The 13,156-nt window shown below is 33.3% G+C and overlaps 1 pseudogene; it reads right to left on the bottom strand.

Annotated features, from left to right (window-relative positions):
* Window positions 1-3,138: 3,138 nt before the first annotated feature.
* LOC116421118 lies at window positions 3,139-4,073 on the bottom strand (annotated as a pseudogene).
* Between the last annotated feature and the right edge of the window lie 9,083 nt (window positions 4,074-13,156).

Raw genomic sequence — 13,156 nt, 5'->3', positions numbered from 1 at the left:
GCTATCCACCTTCAGAGAAAGAGATGGTAAGTGGAAATAAGCATGAAATGGCTTTAAATTTATGTGAATATATGTGTATGTTAATAGATCTCTATATGTATATATTTGTATATATGTGTATGCATGTGTGTGTGTGTCTAATTGTAGCCTTCTTTAGGGGTGGGAAAGGAGAAGGAGGGTAAATAATAAAGCAAAAAGTACACAATACAAAACAAAAGAAAATCTACAAGGCAGCAAAGAAAAGCTAGGCAGCTTTGAAAATAATGTGGAATATTTATTTTAAACATTTTCTTGAAATGGAAATTTATTGTTTTATATTTAATCATCTCATATTTTCTTCTGTGTACCTGGAATTTTCTTTCTTTTCTCATTTTATATGTTTAAGATAAATTTAAAAATTAAAAACTTTTTTTAAAAGCCTATTATTGGTAAGGCACTGTCAGGTACTAGGAACAAAAAATGCAGAAACATTACTTGTCCTAAAGGACTTAAAGACCTAAAAATGTAGAATCCAGTGTAATTAAGCACAATTAAAGGTGATTGTTTTAACGTTCCTGATTTTTATTACCAGCACAGATAGGCATGCTTCCACAGTTGAGATGAGGAGGGATGTTAATATTATTATTTGAATTACTTAGGCATGATGAAGCATCTTTCTTCAGTGATAAGGCTGAGTTAGAGAAAAAAAGCGTTTCTTTGTTTTTGATTCTTTACTTCCCTTATAAATCCTATAATTCAAAAATCATCAGATTTTATTCTATTGATCCACTATTTATAGATCAACTGGTATGCAATACAATCTTGGTTGAATTGCTCCACAATAATGAATACATTCTTTTCTGACCACTCCCAAAATGATCATTCCCTCAAAATTTATTTTTAATCTCTACAAATTCACTAGTTAATGGTATTGTGCTTTTAGCCTATATTTACACAGGCCTTGGGGATCCTCTTGCATCAAGATGCTGGTCAATATTTACCAACCAATTTTTTGACCCACATTTAAATTTTATCTGTATGATTAACATTTTTTCTATCACTTTCTTAAGTCTAAATAGTGAAAAATTAATTAATTAATTAATTAACCCTGATTTGTAGTTTGATGATTTCTGAGCTCTAACCTCACACTAAAAAATTTAATCTCCTCTTACAGGAGGGTTTCCAGTTCACTCTGAATGTGAGCCTCCAGGTTGAAAGTACTGAATGATTATTAACAACACTCAAGAGTCAGTTTCCAGGACTCAAACAATGGATTTTATTGTTACTTGAGAGTCATAGAACACATTAATTCAAAATAAAAAATATAAAATCAAAAAGAAATACCAAATAAAGTGTAAATAAACAGATTCTGCCCAAATAAACACTAGTTCCACTTTCCTAAGGGTTACCAGAACACAGGTAGAAAGAGAACACATACAAGGAACACATGTGACCAGGAGAAAAACATATAACCAGAGAATATATATTATCACTCAGAGCAGGAACCAGTGTGCCAGGATATGAGTAAGGAGGGCATAAGACATAAGTGTAAATGGCACAAAAAGAAAAGAAATGAGTTATCAAAACACACTCATGGTTTGGGCAACTTATACAAAATAGTTATACAGAATTGTACCATCCTCTATAGGGATGGACTCACATTGCTCTCTGCTGCTCCCTATTGGTCACTGCATCTCTTGTTCATTGAGCATATCTCTATATTGGGTGTGTCTTTTCTTGGGTACCTCCACTCTCTGTTAGGTGAATCTTGGCTGGGTCTGGCCATGTGGTTGATGGGCTTCTCTCTGCTATTAAAGTTTGGGTTTCATCTCTTCAATTGTTGGCCATCTTGATTCTTCTCTCTGGGGCTGCTGATCCACATTATTTCTTCTCTTATCAATCATTTGCAACAAAAACAAAACAAAACAAATAGGAAAAATAAAACTCTGGATTCATTCTGTACTGGATAGAGAAAAATTCTGCTCTCTCCTGTTTGCTGAACAACTAACTAAACAATTAAATGATCCCTGAGTTCAGTCTATTCACAGGGCACTTGAGAACTGAAGATCAAAATCAGCCAGTATACTTATCTGAAAACTGTATAGGAGTTGTACAAGTTTCTGCCACCTAAACAAGATAGGCTCAAAAGAGATTTGTATTCAAACTGCCTTCTTTCTTACTTAATCCTAATTTTCATAGAATAAAGTAATCTTCATGGTAACCAAGGTTTCTTATTATATGTTCCTTCCCACCCCCTACACCAAATTGTGTGTTACATAATTTCTTGGAAGTGTTTCTTTAATAAATGAATTGTGGGGCAAGAAGCTTGTAAAAAGAGGATGTCTATTTATATGATTTATATTCAATATTAGGGAACAAATAGAAAACACATGACAGTTTCCTACAGGTAAAATATGAACACTATATTTTAAAATGACAAAACAACAGAAGAAAACACATTATTTAAAAAGACAGCTTCAGCTGGTGGCCATGGAAGAACCGGGGATAGACCTGATCTTTGTACACTATCTTTTCTATTTTTGCTCTGGGATTTCTACTATGGCATAGTAAAAATGGAACAGAAAGCATGAGTTCTAATCCTTTCTTTGGCAGTCTTTGACAGTTATCATTTTGTGAAGTGTAATAATAGATGAAACACTGGGCCTAAAGTCAGAAAGACGTCAGTCACTTGCTAGATGTGTGACATTGGCCAAATCACTTAACTTGCATACTTCAGTTTCTTCAATTATAAAATGGAGTTAATAACAGTACTTATGTCCCAGGGTTGTTATGAAGATCGAATATGATAATATTGGTAAAGCATATAGCTCAGTATCTGGCACATAGTAGGTGCTATATAAATGCTAATTTTCTTTTTCTCAGCAGTAAAATGAAAAAAATTAGACCAGATGATTGATTTTTAAAGTCCTTTCCTGATCTATAATTGTATTATTATGTACTATTTCAATATAATGACTCATTCTATACATCTGCATTCACAAAACAATGAGCCCTCTTGCAGCATTCTACAGAGCTGAACCCTGTAATATTCACAAGCCAACAATAACAACAGAAGTATGATGATTTACACATCATATATTCAGAATAAAAGTCAATTTGGACTTCTTAGGAATGAACTTCCTCATCATATTGATATTACTAGGACATCTGCTTGAACTCTATGTGCCGATTCCCCAATTTCCTTATGGCTGCCTTCACTTCTTCATTCCTCAGAATATAGATGACTGAATTCAAGAATGGAATAAAGACGGTGAAAACTATAAAAGTAAACTTGTCAATGGAGAAACTGTCAAAAGGCCAAATGTAGATGAAGATCAGTAGCCCAAAGAAAAGCACCACAACAATAGCATGGGCAGACAGGTTGAAAAGTGCTTTTGAGGTACCTTTAGAGGATTGACTTCGGACAGGGACAAGGAAAACTATAGGAAATTGGTAAAAGGATAAAGCAGATAAGCAATAGCAGCCCACTGTTGGTCAGTACCATCATCTCCAGAAAGTAAGTGTCTAAACAGGCAAGCTTGATCACTAGGGGAAGGTCACAGAAGAAATTGTCTACCTTTTTGGGCCCACAGAAAGGCAAGTTCACTATGAAAGCCCAGTGGCTTGCTGAGTGCAGGATATAGTCCATGAAACCCTCACCAAAGCAGTGCACACACGTTGGCTCATGATAGTCATATAGTGAAGGGGTTTGCAAATGGCAATGTACCTGTCATAGACCTTTGCTGCAAGAAGCACTGTTTAACGGTCCCCAAATACATGAAAAAAAAAAAGATTTGAGACATGCAGCCCTCAAAAGTGATGCTCTTGTGCTCATTGAGGAAGTCAGCAATCATTTTGGGAGTAGCAAAGGTGGCCTGGCACACATCAATGAAGGAGAGATTGCTGAGGAGGAAGTACATGGGAGAGTGCAGGTGAGAGTCTATAATGACTGTGAGGATAATAAGCAGGTTGCCCAGAACAGCAGCTCCATAAAATACAGAGAAGACAAAGAAAAGGGAAAGCTGGAGTCCCCAAGAACTAGACAGACCCAACAGAATAAATTCAGTCACCACTGACTTATTGCTCCATTCCATTTATAAAACAGAAAATAAAGCTAGAATAATAATAATAATAAAAAGATAAAATGAGTTTAATCATTACATTATAGGATGACTTCTCCCTTCCCTGCAGAGGGCTGAAACTCTTGAGTCGATGCACTGAGGTCGGTTCAAGCACGTAGGGCTAATTACTGATTGGACAATACTCTATGGGCATGTGCTTGGGGAATGGCCCTTCCCACTATCCTGTGCTGGCTCAATGATTGGTGTATACAGAGGATTGTAGGGGGGATTAGGGGGTGGAGTAAGATGAGCCAGAGTCACTTTTTGAGATGGATGAGGAAGAAGGTGGTCCCAAAGATTGTCTTCCATCCCCTTCACTTCTACCCCTAAAGACCAAGAATAAAGACTAAGGACTTTTGCTGATCCTGACTCTGGCTGATTCTGAGGTATCCTGGATGCTAGCGTGGTCATCACACTTCCCCTATATTTTTATTGCAAAATGAAATTCAATTCAACAAGTAGAAACTGGATTATACTCATATAGTTAACTATGTTATATATATATATATATATATGTAAATATATATGTATATATATACATATATATATTTATACTACACACATACATTATATATATATATACTACACACACATTATATATATATATATATATATATACATATATATGTATATATATATATATATATAAAAGACATCTATTAAATATAATAGGTATATAGTAGCACTGGGAATATAAACATGAAAAGTAACTCAGTCATTGACTTAATGGAGTTTACAATCTAATAGGCAAGATGTAGGAAGACCATAGATAAATATGATACAAATATTAAACATGATGGTGGGAAAACAGAGATCCAGACAGAGTTCTTTAAGGAAAATTCCAAAAGTACAATTAGTTTTCAGCAGACAAAGTTTCTGCTTTCTGGGATTACCTAAAATAAATCTTGAATGCAATGATAGAGAAGATGAGGGAGTGTCTTCCAAGAATGAAGAACAACCTGGGAAGATGACAGAAGAAGGTTAGGAAGAATGTGTCTTGGAAAGTGTTATCTAGTTTGTCTGAAATTTAAAGACCAGGAAAAAAGAAAAGAAAAGAAAAGAAATGAAAGGACCATGAAGGGAAATTTTGTGAAACAACATTAGTTGAAGGCAGATTATGGATGTCTTTCAATACCTGACAAAGAAGTTTATATTTTATCTGATTAACATTTAGTTACCCCCAAAATAGTATGGCATCTTGGAAAAATAACCAGTCTTAGGATCTAAAAGACATGGATTTAAATTCTATCTTTGACATAAACTGACTATATGACCATGAACAAGTCACTTGAGAGCAAGAAGTATTTTGCACTTTGTTGTACCTAGTGCACATAGATTAAGCTTGATTTTGTTGATATGTCAATATGCATTAGTGGAAGAAGTGTCTATGTTGCAGGGTCTCTCAAACAATGAAAAATCTTTAGGTCCAATGATTTCCTTTCAAGGTAGTGAGAGGGTCAGAATTGTATCTTAGGAAAATTTGGTGTACACAATATGCACTCAATCATATTTTTAGTCGAATTTGAGCTCTGTTTATTCTTGTGAGCATGTTTGTGAAATTGTATTCTATCTTGTATCACCTTGTTTCCAATTGTCTGGATCCCATAACAGCAAATTTAATAATTTAACAATTATCTTAATATTAAATTAGAACAGATAGGTGGCACAATGGATAGAGTACAGAGCCTAGAGTCCGGAAGACTTATCTTCCCCAAATTCAAATCTGATCTTAGATATTTAATAGTTGTACAACACTTGACAAACCACTTAATCCTATTTGACACACTTTCCTCATCTATAAAATGAGCTGGAAAAAGAAATGGCAAACTATTCCAGTATCTTTGCCAAGAAAACCCCATGTGGAGTCATGAAGAATCAAATATTACTGAAATAACTGAATGACAGCAAAAACAAATAAAATATTTTGTTCAAAAGGGTACTTTGACTCTCTCTGTTTTTCCTTCCTTCCCTCCCTCCCTCTTCACTTCATGGCTCTTTTCAAATTCAGAGAATTTACCTTCACCTGACTAGATTCTCCATCTCATCTCTCTGGTTTTTCAAATGTGCATTTGTATAAAGCCTCATTTTCATTGAAGAATGAATGTCTAATATCACTTTCCTTATTCAATTTATAGTTTTTTCAAAGTCTTGTCTTTGTAATATTGCATTCTATGATAGGGATTTGAAGTTAAAGATAACCAAGTTTCTCATATTCTATTATTCTATGTAATTTTATGTTCTATAAAGTAGATTAAGGAGATCTATGACTAATTCTAAGGATTTTATTGTGATTTCTTATTAAAAAATCTAGCAAATACATAACAGGATTTCTTTTAGACGTACATCACTAGGTCATTGGGAGGAAACAGGATTCGGAAAAGAAAAAAAAAGAAAAATATGTAATTTTGTTGTATATTTGAAAGGAATAGCAAATTATATGTAGCAGATCTGACGTTTCATGTACAATCATCTTTGTTATTGTACTGTTATGAAAATGCTTGTTTTATTCCATAAATTAAAAAGATAGTATAATGGTTTTAATACAGAATTATAAAATGGCTTCTAAGCACTATTGTAAATGATAATGACAATCTCGTCCTCCAAATCTAGGGATAAATAAATGATATTTTTATTGAACTCTTATTTGAACATAGGGCCTTCCTACACTATAGACCATAGGAAAGCAGCCTGACAATGGGTATTGAACCTGAAGTCATTTTTAACATGAATTTTGTCTTTCAATGAAGTCTGTTAAAATAGGAACTTTTCCCCCTGTTTAATGTTTCATAAATAAATGCAATCAATGTTTTCTACTATGGCTTCCAGGGAATTCCATCTGAAGTGATCCCTATGTTTATTACAATTTCCTATGTAAATGTAAGCTTAAAAGTGCATTATGGCTTTTGGAGCATCCATTATATATTGGCAAGAACATGAGGATGTATATATATATTTTTTAAATTACAGCTTTTTATTTTTTAAATACATGCAGAGATATCCCTTGAAAATCCCCATGTTCCAAGTTTTTTTCTCCCTCTCTTTCTCTCCCACCTTATTCACATGGATAGAAAACTATCCAATGTATGTTAAATATGTGCAATTCTGCTACATATATTTCCACATTTATCATGCTACTCAAGAAAAAACAGATCAAAAATGAGAAAGAAACAAAAAAGCAAGCAAACAACAACAAAAAGGAGCAAATGGTACACATTTAGTCTTTTTCTGGATGGGAATGGCTCTACCCATCATAAGTCTATTAGAATTGGCATGAATCACCTCATTGTTGAAAGGAGCCAGGGATACTTATTTTTCAATGACACTTCAATGCAGCTGATTCAAATGCAACATGATTATAAGGCAATGAAATTAGTTTTTAAATATCCTTTTTATCCCATCCTCCTTTAAATACTTCTCTCAGCAAAGTAAGGGTAAATATCAAACTGGTAAGCCCACAGCCAGAGGAAGAAAGAAAAGCATTAGAAAAAAAAAGCCAGACACTTTTACTTAATTCTAAATGGAAAAGGGACCCAAGAGTTTTCCAATTCCTTTAACTTAGATGTAAAATATTTCTAGACATCAAACAATATTATAAAGAACAATTATCAAAAATATTGGGCATTTGTTAAAAAGTAGAGAGATAATTGAGTAGACTAGAAAAGGGAGAATCAGAAACACAACTCAATAACTAAATGTTCTATAAACAGAAAACATGAAATATTGTAAAAGATCGCTTTTTTGATAAAAACTGACAAGAAAACTAGATAATAGTCTGGCAAAAATTAGACCTAGACCAACAATTTATAACACATTTCACAGTATGTTTTAAATAGTTATATGATCTTAACAGGAAAGATTGTGTTTTTAAGACAAAATTAGAAAAGAAGTTTATGTATTCTCAGTCAAAAAAAAAAGATAGAGGTAATTTAAAAAGATTAAAAATGATAACTGATTACATGAAACTAATAAGTTTCTGCATCAACGAAATTAATAAACACATGATAAGAAGGAAACAGGTCTAGTTGGAAAACAAAAGTATCATAAATTTCTCTAATAAACAACATATATCTACAAAATATCTCTATATACAAATGTTTGTTTACAAATATGTGTTTTTACATGTATATATACACATATACATATACATATGTATATGTGTGTATGTATGGTAGATGCTAGCATTTGTCATTGCAAAGGAGCAAGGTTCTTCCGAAAGTAAAGACAAGAACAAAGGCCAAGAAAACAATGATCACTCCTTGCATTATACTACTTTGAAAGCACTGAAAACTTACAGACATACAAAAATAGTTCTGAAAATAGCAGCAACAAAAATCTGACAATTAGAACAGTGTCACCTTCACTCTGGGAGCAGAGTCCAATTTTAAAATAACATTAAAAATCAAGAAATAGATTATAAAATGAATTTTAAAAATTAATCTGACCATAACAGGTTGCTATAGATGCAAGGAAAAATCAAAACACATAGTCAGAAGACATCAAGGTCAAAACAACGAACAAGAAATCCTCAAAGAACAAGTGTGAATTGGCACAAGCCCAACAAGAATTTCTAGAAGAGTGCAAAAAAAGTTTTTTAAATCAACTAAGAGAAGTAGAGAAAAAACTAGAAAAGAAATGAGATTGATACAAAAAAATTTATGAAAAGAGAGTCAACAGCTTGTTAAAAGAGACACAACAGGTAAAGCCGAGATGGAATTAGAGTAGGTATTGAGAAGCCAAATTATCACTCTTTGCAGATGATATGATGTTATACATAGAGAACTCTAGAGAATCAACTAAACAACTACTAGAAACAATCTACAACTTTAGCAAAGTTGCAGGATACAAAATAAATTCACAGGAGTCATCAGCATTTTTATATATCACCAACAAAGTCCAATAGCAAGAGATACAAAGAGAAATTTTGTTTAAAATAATTGTTGATAGTATAAAATTTTTGGGAATCTATCTGTCAAGGAAAAATCAGGAAGTATGTGAACACATAACACTTCCCACACAAATAAAGTCAGATTCAAACAATTGGAAAAATATCAAGTCCTCTTGGATAGGTTCAGTGAATATGATAAAAATGACAATACTTCCAAAATTAATCTACTTATTGATTGCTATACCAATCAATCTCCTAAAAAATTATTTTATAGATCTAGAAAAAATAATAACAAAATTCATCTGGAAGAACAAAAAGTCAAGAATTTCAATGGAATTAATGAAAAAATGCAAATGAAGGTGGTCTAGCTGTACCGGATCTAAAACTATATTATAAAGCAGCTGTCATCAAAACCATTAGGTAATGGCTAAGAAAGAGTGGTTGGTCAGTGGAATGAATTAGGTTCATAGGACAAAATACTCAATGACTATAGCAATCCAGTGTTTGACAATCCCAAAGACCCCAACTTTTAGGATAAGAATTCACTATTTGATAAAAACTGCTGGGGAAATTGGAAACTAGTATGGCAGAAACTAGGCATTGATCCACACTTAACACAGTATACCAAGATAAGGTCAAAATGGGTTCATGATCTAGACATAAAGAATGATATTATAAACAAATTAGAAAAACATAGAGTAGTTTACCTCTCAGATCTGTGGAGGAGAAAGGAATTTGTGACCAAAGAAGAACTAGAGATCATTATTGATCATAAAATAGATAACTTTTAATACATTAAGTTAGTTTTTATACAAACAAAACTAATGCAGACAAGATTAGAAGGGAAACAATAAACTTGGAAAACATGTTTACATTCAAAGGTTCTGATAAAGGCCTCATTTCTTAAATATATAGAGAATTAATTCAAATTTATAAGAACTCAAGCCATTCTCCAATTGACAAATGGTCAAAGGATATGAACAGACAATTTTCAGATGAAGAAGTTGAAACTAATTCTAGTCATATGAAAAGGTGCTCCAAATCACTATTGATCAGAGAAATGCAAATTAAGACAAGTCTGAGATACCACTACACATCTGTCAGATTGGCTAAGATGACAGGAAAAGATAATGATGAATGTTGGAGGGGATGTGGGAAAACTGGGACACTAATACATTGTTGGTAGAACTGTGAATGATCCAACTATTCTGGAGAGCAATTTGGAATATGCTCAAGAAGTTATTAAACTGTGCATACCCTTTGACCCAGCAATGTTTCTACTGGACCTATATCCCAAAGAGATCTTAAAGGAAGAAAGGGACCCACATGTGATATATGAATGTTATGGAATATTATTGTTCTGTAAGAAATGACCAGCAGGATGATTTCAGAGAGGCCTGGAGAGACCTACATGAGTGAAATGAGCAGAACCAGGAGATCATTGTACATAGCAACAAAAAAATTATGTGATGATCAATTCTGATGGACATGGCTCTCTTCAACAATGAGATGATTCAAACCAGTTCCAGTTGTCCAGTGATGAAGAAAGCCATATATATCCAGAGAGAGTCCTGTAGGAACTGAGTGTGGACCACACATAGCATTTTCATTCTTTTTGTTGATGTTTGCTTGCATTTTGTTTTCCTTCTCAGGTTTTTTTCTCTAGATCTAATTTTTCTTGGGCAACAAGATAACTGCATAAATATGTATACATATCTTAGATGTAACATATTTTAACATATTTAACATGTATTGGACTACTTGCCATCTAGAGGAGGGAATGGGGGAAGGAAGGGAAAATTTAGAACAGAAAGTTTTGCAAGGTTCAATGTTGAAAAATTACCCACGCATATGTTTTGTAAATAAAAAGCTTTAATAAAAAAAAGAAACTGAATTAATACCTTGTGCTACATGTGCTTTAAATGATTTGCCACATAATTATCAAGCCCCAAGTCAACTTCCTCTTTGCTGTTTCTATAATAATAAACAAATTTTGGTAACTTTTCTAAAGTATATGGAACCATCAAAAAGTTAATAAACTGTGCATACCCTTTGATCCAGCAGTGTTACTACTGGGTTTATATCCCAAAGAGATCTTAAAGGAGGGAAAGGGACTTTATGTGCAAAAATGTTTGTGGCAGCCTTCTTTGTAGTGGAAACTGAGTGGATGCCCATCAATTGGAGAATGGCTGAATAAATTGCGATATATGAATATTATGGAATATTATTGTTCTGTAAGAAATGACCAACAAGATGATTTCAGAAAGGCCTGGAGAGACTTACACGAACTAATGCTGAGTGAAACGAGCAGGGTCAAGAGATCATTATATACTTCAACAACAATACTATATAATGACCAATTCTGATGGATTTGGCCATCCTCAGCAATGAGATCAACCAAATCATTTCCAATGAAGCAGTAATGAACTGAACCAGCTATGCCCAGCAAAAGAACTCTGGGAGATGACTAAAAGTCATTATATTGAATTCCCAATCCCTATATTTATGCCCACCTGCATTTTTGATTTCCTTCACAAGCTAATTGTACAATATTTCAGAGTCCAATTCTTTTTGTACAGTAAAATAATGGTTTGGTCATGTAAACTCATTGTGTATCTAATTTATATTTTAATAAATTTAACATCTACTGGTCATCCTGCCCTCTGGGGGAGGGGGGGGGAGGGGAAGGGGGAGAGAAATTGGAACAAGAGGTTTGGCAATTGTCAATGCTGTAAAATTGCCCATACACATAACCTGTAAATAAAAGGCTATTAAATTAAAAAAATAAAACAAAATAAAGTATATGGAACTATCAACTGTTGCATTAAGGTCCTTTAATAAAGTAGATAACAAATTTAAGCAAGCACTCTATATTAGTCTGAAGACTAATTCTTCTTAATTTGGCTGGAACCTGGAAGTTCTTGTTTGAATCTGAAAAAAAAAATCTAGTCAGTTTAGACTTAACCAGTTGTCCATCTATGTGGTAATACTCACAAAGTCATAAAATTTAAAGCTGGCAGGAACCTTGGTGAACACCTGATTGAACTTTCTTATTTAATAAATAAAGAATCTGAAGTACTGAAAAGTTAGTGTATGAATTTATGGTCTGATAGGTGTAGTCAGTAACAGAGCTAAGGCTTGAATGAATCATTTAGTGCTTTTATGTGGTGGTGAAAAATGAAATAATTAAGAAAACAAAGATTCAAACTTTTGAATATATGAATTTATTAAGCAATGCATGCCAATTACATAACAAATTGAGATCAGATACCTAAGCTTTGGCACTGGACCCTGAATACAGGGGAGATCAATTTTATGCATTAAAACCATTGATAATTTAGGACAAAATAATTAAAAGAAATAATTAAAAAGATAATTTTTTTTCTTTTTAGCAAAATAAGGTAATATGGTCTATAATTGAAGGAAAGATTAGTGATTTTCCAACTGAAGGGGGGTAAAGAAAATGAGTATAATTCTCTGAATTCAAAAAGAGGGGTATCCCATTCTCCCCAAGAAGAGTATGGAGCCAGTTTTCAGAAAAAGTATATGAGTTTCCTGAGATGTATAATTGTGAGAAAACTCCATGCATCAAACTTTGGATCTTATTGGATTTCTGGTCAGATAACTTAGGTCCTTAGTGAAAGTCCTTAAACAGCAAGTTAGATATACTCTAGCTTCCCAGTCATACAGGGATAGGTTCAAATAATACAATTAAGTTTTCTCACAATTACAACAATTGAATAAATTTTTCTCAGAAGATAGAAATTTGAATAGACCCATTATTGAATAGTAAGAGAACTGAGCTAATGCCAGAATTGAGTCACAAAGTAGAAGGAAGGAAGGAAGGAAGGAAGGAAGGAAGGAAGGAAGGAAGGAAGGAAGGAAGGAAGGAGAGAGGGAAGAAGGGAAGGAGGGAGGGAAAGATAAAAGGACAGAGGGAAGGAAGACAAAAAATAAGAACCACTGGTTGATCTATTTCCCTCCTAATCTCATGAATATTGTTTGCTATATTTATAACAGCTAAATTTGTAAGTTGCTTTAAATTTGCAAATCATTTTACATTTGTTATTTCATTTGATTTTCACAATAATCCTATGGGTTAACATGGTAGTCTAGGACAAAACTAAGGAGAATTTAATGCTTCATACTCCTTAAAGTAATAGATTGAAGA

Source organism: Sarcophilus harrisii, chromosome 2 (genome assembly GCF_902635505.1).
Source record: "Sarcophilus harrisii chromosome 2, mSarHar1.11, whole genome shotgun sequence".
NCBI lineage: Eukaryota > Metazoa > Chordata > Mammalia > Dasyuromorphia > Dasyuridae > Sarcophilus > Sarcophilus harrisii.
This window is presented reverse-complemented; position numbering and strand designations above follow the sequence as displayed.